This window comes from Elephantulus edwardii, unplaced genomic scaffold, assembly GCF_000299155.1.
Source record: "Elephantulus edwardii isolate Elephantulus edwardi_28Jun2011 unplaced genomic scaffold, EleEdw1.0 scaffold00176, whole genome shotgun sequence".
NCBI lineage: Eukaryota > Metazoa > Chordata > Mammalia > Macroscelidea > Macroscelididae > Elephantulus > Elephantulus edwardii.
In genome coordinates this window covers 5,979,063-5,985,930 of record NW_006399926.1, presented here as the reverse complement: position 1 = coordinate 5,985,930, position 6,868 = coordinate 5,979,063, and the positions used below count along the sequence as shown (strand labels likewise).

Here is a 6,868-nt window from a genome sequence, read left to right as displayed (position 1 = left end):
CTCAAAGGCATCAATTCTCCTTCTATCATCCCTAGTCATTGTTCAGCTCTCTGATGCATAGCAGGTGATTGCAAAGACCAATGACTGGATCAGACACACCTTAGTCTCCAGACTGACGTGATTACTCTTTAGTATTCTGGAGAGGTTTCTGATAGTAGTCTTTCCCAACACACATCTTTTAATTTTCTGGTTGCTAGTGCCAAGAGTATAGATTGTGGAGCCAAGCAACTAAAGCTGTCAACAATCTCAATCTCTTCACCATCTATCATGATGCTGCCAATTGGCCCAGTGGTGAGAATCTTTGTTTTCTTGATATTCAGCTTCAATCCATATTGAAGGCTGCAGTCCTAGACTTTCTGCAGCAAGCACTTCAGGTCCTCCTCAGTTTCAGCAAGCAGGGTTGTGTCATCTGCATAATGCAGATTGCTTTTGTCAGTTTTTTCCCCCAAAACAAATGTCACCATCCTCGCCTCTAAGTATTTCCTGGCTGCACCTCCTCCAGGACAAACATGCCTGTTCTTTTTCTTTCTAAAAAATAATAATTTTTTAAATTGATACTTTAATGAAAGCTTATAGAGAACTTGAATTTCCATTCATTCATTATTGCATTTTCCTCTCTGCCTCCCCAGTTTGATTTTCTCTTTGAAAAAACAAAAATCATTATTGTACAATTCCCCAACCCTACCTCAGTCCACTTTACTATGCAGCTTTTAGTCTGGACTGATTTCATGCAAATAATAATCATATATTTCTTCTAAGCAGTTCTTTCCCTCATGTTTCCATGCAGTGTACATTATTTATCCCCTCTTTTCTTAGTTTCCCCATACTCCAATGTCAGTACTGTTTTACAACAGTGGCATTATGCAGTATTTGCCTTTTTGTGACTGAGATATTTCATGCAGCATAATGTCCTCCAGGGTCACCCATTTTATATATTTCATGAGTTCCTTGTTTTTCAGGGCTGCATAATTTTTCATTGTATAATGCAAATTGTTGATGAGTCTTCCTGCAATCCTGATGCCATATTTCTCCTCATAGAGTCTATCCTTCCATTTAATCTGTTCTAGATCTGTCTTGAAATTATATGTATATTAATTAATTAATTCTTTTAAAATCAGGAAAGGAGTTGATCAGGGATGCATCCTATCTCCATAACTTTTGCATCTTTATGTAGATGAGATCATTCAGGCATTCAGGAGGCTGGGCGTTAGGAGGAGAATTGTTAAATTAGGATTGGAGGAAGACTCATCAACAATGTACATTATGCAGATGACACAGAATTGACACCTTCGAGCTGTGGTGTTAGAGGAGAACACTGAACATCCCATCAATGGTCAGAAGTACAAACAAGTATGTCTAGTATGTTTCAGTACTGATAGTACTTTGGCATGTTGCTCGGAGGGGCCTATTACTTGGAAAGAGACATGATATTTGCAAAGATGGAAGGACAGCGAAGGAGAGGAAGACCCTTGACCAGGTGGACTGACACAGTGACTGACACAATGGGCTTTTGTGTGTCAGAAAGTTTAAAGATGGAACAGGATAGAAAGGAGTTCAGATCTGCCGTTCATAGGGTCCCTGTGATTTGTACTCAACTCAATGGCACTTAACAACATAACAAGATAGGTATTATGATTTTATAACACTTTATGAATAATGAAATTAAAGTTAAGCGAATTACTAGAATTGGTTACATGACAGACAAAGGCAGAAATTACATCCAGGCATCTGACTCTGGACTCTTCATTCTGATCCCTAACTTCAACAGCCACTCATCTCCTCTTGGATTGTTTTGTTTTGTTTTGTTTTATGGGGGCGTTTTCAGGATCTGAAAGTTTTTCTTTCTTTGACTTGTTCATAGGGTGGCGGCAGGTCCCTCCAGGACCACGTCAGGGCTCACTTCACCGGGCCCCTGGCCCAGGCGTCCGCCTGCCTCTTTTCCCATCGCTTCTTCTGCTGCAGCAGACACTGCTCCCGCTCCAGCTCCTTCCTAAGGCTCACGTAGTTGAGATGCTCACAGTAGTCCCAGTCGTGCTGCTCATGCTTGCTGGCCAGGAACTTAGGGAAGGCGTCGTGCTTACACTTGAGCAGCCAAATGATCTAGAGCGCGCAGCAGGCCTGCTGGTGCAGAGGCAACTAGGCGTCATTCATCATCTGCCGCGTAGCCACCATCTCGCGCTCCTTGGGCACAAGTTGGGATCGAAGGTGGGCACCCGAAAAGGGTTGGGCTCCCCAGAGCTGTCGCCCAGGTATCGCCAGGTCAGAAGAGCCCCATGGTTGATGTAACTGCTGTACCCCCATTCATCTCCTTTTCTAGCCTTCCCTCTAATGAAAAACAAGAAAGTCGGCTCTACGCTTCATCTCCATGTTTCCAGGCAGGTTCTTTGTGTCCAGTCAGTTGCCAGGCAGCTTGCAATCAAAGTCTAAGCCAAATGTTAGCCTGCTACTTGGGCTTGTTGTTGTTGTTGTTAGGTGCCATCAAGTCAAATGCGACTCACCAGAACCCTATGAACAACAGATCTAAACCGTGCCCAGTCCTGTGCCATCTTCACACTTCCTGAAACACTGGAGCCCATTGCGGCAGTCACTGTCAATCCACCTGGTTTCCCTCTCCTTCACCAACCCTCCACCTTTCCAAACATCATGTCTTTCCAAGGAATAACCTCTCCTAGCAACATGCCCAAAGCACGTGAGGTGAAGCCTCATCATTCTTGCCTGCAAAGAGCACTCTATCTAGCTGCACCCTTTACAAAACATAAATATTTGTTCTTTTGTCAGTCCATGGGATGTTCACTGCTCTCCTGCAACACCACAGCTCAAAACCATCAATTCTTCTTATGTCATCCTTAGTTATTGTCTAGCTTTCAGATGCATAACACATGATCAGAAAGATCATGCTCTAAATCAGAGTCCTCAAACTGACATCTTTACTCCTCAATAATTTGGAGGGGTTCCTAGCTGCAGGTTTTCCCACTACAATGCCTCTCCTTATTTCCTGACTGCTGGTACAAAGGGTGTTAATGTAGATCCAAGAAAGATGACGTTGTTGACAGTTTCAATCCCTACTTCATGCATCATGATGTTGCCTATAGGTCCCGTGGTAAGAATCTTTGTTTTCTGGACACTGAGATGCAATGCTTATTGAAGGCTACATTCCTTGATCTTCTGCAACAAGTGTTTCAAGTCCTCTTCACTTTCAGCAAGCAAGGTTGTTCCATCTGTATAGCACAGGTTGTTGAGTCTCTTTCTGATCCTGATGCCACATTCCTCTCTGTAGAGTCCAGTTTCTTGAATGATTTTTCAGCATACAGATTAAATAGGTATGGAGAGAGAATACAACTCTGGCACACTCTCTTCTTAAGTTTCAAACCATGTAGTGTTTCCCTGCAGTGTTTCCCTATGTTCACACAGCAGCCTCCTGGTCCAGGTAGAGGTTTCACATGAGCACAATTAAGTGCTCAGGGATTCCCATTCTTCTCAGTGTCAGCCACGACTTGTTATGACCCTCACAGTCAAATGCCTTCACATCGTCAATAACACACAAATAGACATTCTTCTGATATTCTTTACTTTATGCCAGGATCCATCTCACATCAGCAAGTATATCCTTAGTGTCATGGCCTCTTCTAAATCCTGCTTGAACTTCTGGCAGTTCCCTATCTATGTACTGTTCTAGCCATTTTTTAAGGATCTTCAGCAGTATTTTGCTTGCATGTGATATTAATTAATGATATGGCTTGATAGTTTCCACATTCAGTTGTATCATCTTGGTTTAGTAGATGTAATATTGTCAAGAATGTTGACTTTCATACAAAGAAGTTTTAAATAAGGGAGACAGAGGAAGAAAAAGAAACCAAAACCTTGCAGAAATCACTACATCTTTGACGTCAATATCATGAATGGCTGCCCTTTTCATATCTATATCTTTGGTCTAAAGCTAAAGAGCAAGTGGGAATGATCTCCTGAGAGGCATATGGGAAGTGCCACTTACCAGCTTTAAGGGGATAGAGTTCATGGACAACATGAAAGGAAATTAACAAAAACAAATGAAGTTGATACCAAGATAGTGGATTTAGCATCAGGTATTCCAATGGAAGAGAGTTAAATGCTGGCCCACACTTCCACATGATTAGTTTTTTTAAATTGTGGTTTTTATGAAAGTTTACAGAAAAGTTGGGGTTTTTTTCCCCTTCATTATTGTACCTTTTCCTCCCTCTTCCCCACCCCGGTTTATAGTTTCAGCTGTTCCACTATCCTGTGCAATTAACTGCCTGTGAAAACCTTGAGGGCACATGATTTGAATCCACAAGCTGCTCTGCTGGGGAAGGATGGGCAATCTCCTTCCATACAATTCATCGCCTCCGGGGAGTCAACAGCAACAACTTTGGGAAAACCAAATAAACCTTATATTGAAACTCTTCAGTCACTTCTATTCCCTAATTCTTGTTCAGAACTGGCCTAGGTTCATTCATTCAATGAACATTTGTAGAGTTGAAGGAAATGCGAGGCCTTTGTGTGATCAGCAGTATTAGGAGGGCTAGAGCCACATTTCCATTAACTATTCAAGATGTTCCACCTTACCCACCATCAACATGCCCACAGGCAAACCACTGGCTTCCAACACAGACTTAGCCTCTTTCCTTACTCCCATCAAGAGAAACACCACAGGCTTGAAATCTTCTTTTTAAATTTCTCTTTTCTCTTGTCTTAAATCTCCACAGTATATCAAAACCAAATCCCATAAATCTGCCTCTCTGCAGGTGCTTCTCTCTTTAGCCCCCACCTCTTTTCTATCACAATCTTGCCTTCCTTTGGACTTAGAAACTGTTTTGAAGAATCAAAATAGCCTAATTCTGTTTTTCACAATTACTCACAATCCATCCTACACTACTTGATATCCAGAAATACTTTTCTTTTTGTTGATATGTGCCATCAAGTCGCTTGCGACCCATAGCAACCCCATGTACAGAAGCTCTGAGGCCTGCCCTGTCCTGAGCCAGTCTCACTAATTCTGACACACCAACTCCCATTGCCTCAGATACTGTTTGTTATCAATCTGTCTCATCCAGGAATTTTCTTTCCTGCACTGTCCCTCCACCTTTTAAAGCATGCTGTCCTTCACCAAGGATCAGTCTCTCCTGACCATCTGTCCAAAGTATGTGAGATGGAGCTTAAAAATCCTTGTCTCCAGGGAGCAGCCTGGTTTTGTTCTCTCCAGGGTAGGCCTATTTGTTCTCTTAGCTATCCATGGTGTGTTCAACACTCTTCTCCAGCACCACAACTTCAAAGCATTGATCTTCCGTCATCCCTAGTCATTGTCCTGCTCTCTGACGCATAGCAAGTTAACTGCAAAGACCATGGCCTGGATTAGGCACACCTTAATCTCTAGACTGACATCATTGCTTTCAGCACTCTAGAGAGGTCTCTGACAGCAGATTTTCCCAGTGCAATTCGTCTTTTGATTTCCTGGCATTAAGAGTATTGATTGTGGAGGCAAGCAAGTTGTAATTATTAACCTCAATCTCTTCTCCATCTATCATGAAGCTGCCAATTGGCCCAGTGGTGAGAATTGTTGTCTTCTTGATATTGAGCTTCAATCCATATTGAAGGCTGCAGTCCTCGACCTTCTGCATCAAGCTCCTCAGTTTCAGCAAGCAAGGTTGTATCATCTGCATAACCTGGTTTGTAGATGAGTTTTACTCCGATCCTTATGTCACATTCCTCCTCATAAAGCTCTGCTTCCCAATGATCTATTCTGCATATAGATTGAAAAGGTATAAAGGCAGGATGCATCCCTGATGCACTCCTTTCCTGATTTTGAACCATGCAGTGTTTCCCTGCAATATCACTAATACCACACACTAGCAAAATTCTGAAGATTATCCAGAAATGACTAAAACAGTACATTGGCAGAGAACTACTAGAAATATAAGCTGGGTTTATTAGAAGAGGTCATAGCACTAGAGACATTATTGTCAATGTCAGATGGATTTTGACACAAAGCAGAGGGTACCAGAGGCATATCTATCTGTGTTTCATTGACTATGCAAAGGCGTTTGACTGTGTGGATCACAACAAATTGTGGCTAACCTTGAGGAAATATCTTTTAGCATCTGAAATATCATCATATGTCAATTTTAATAAAAAGTCACTTGTAAATAATCTGTTAATGATGGTCAAAATCAACTATTTGAACCTGAGTTTAGAATTATATACCTAATCCCTATTCACCTTTCCCTCACTAACCTCCCATTACAACCCAGATATAGTCCTGTTCCAGTTAGAACCCTCATTGTCCATGTCTTTGAATGGTCCAAAAGGCAAATCTTTTTATTCTAAGACAACACTTGAGTTTAATCCTGTAAGTCAGAAAAAGTCAGGAACATAAAAAATGTCTTTGATGAACACAGAAATGTAATCTTTCAAAAGTCCCATTCATCAATTTTATCCTCTCCAGACTGCATTTCTGGCTACATTTGGTTGTCTCTTTATACCATAGAGTAGGCCATCTAAGCTTGATCCCGCTTTGTCTCTGATCAATTTTATTGTTTGAAGCTTTACTCCCAAGTCTCTGATCCACCTTGAGTTGTTTTGTGCATATGGTGGGAGATGTGGATCCTGCTTCAGCTTTCTGCAAGTAGCAGTCCAGTTTTGCCAGCACCATTTGTTGGAGATGTTGTAATTTCCCCATTTGATAGGTTTTATTTTCTTGTCAAGTATCAGTTGTCCACAGATAGAGAGGTCCATTTATGGGTTCTTAATTCTGTTCCACTTTCTATGTGCCTGTCATTGTACCAGTACCATGCGGTTCTGGTTACTACTGCTTTATAGTAGGTTTTAAGGTCTTGAGGGCAGAGAGTGCTATGCC

General features: G+C 41.7%; 1 pseudogene; it reads right to left on the bottom strand.

Moving 5' to 3' along the window:
• Positions 1-1,855: 1,855 nt before the first annotated feature.
• LOC102873298 lies at positions 1,856-6,125 on the bottom strand (annotated as a pseudogene).
• Between the last annotated feature and the right edge of the window lie 743 nt (positions 6,126-6,868).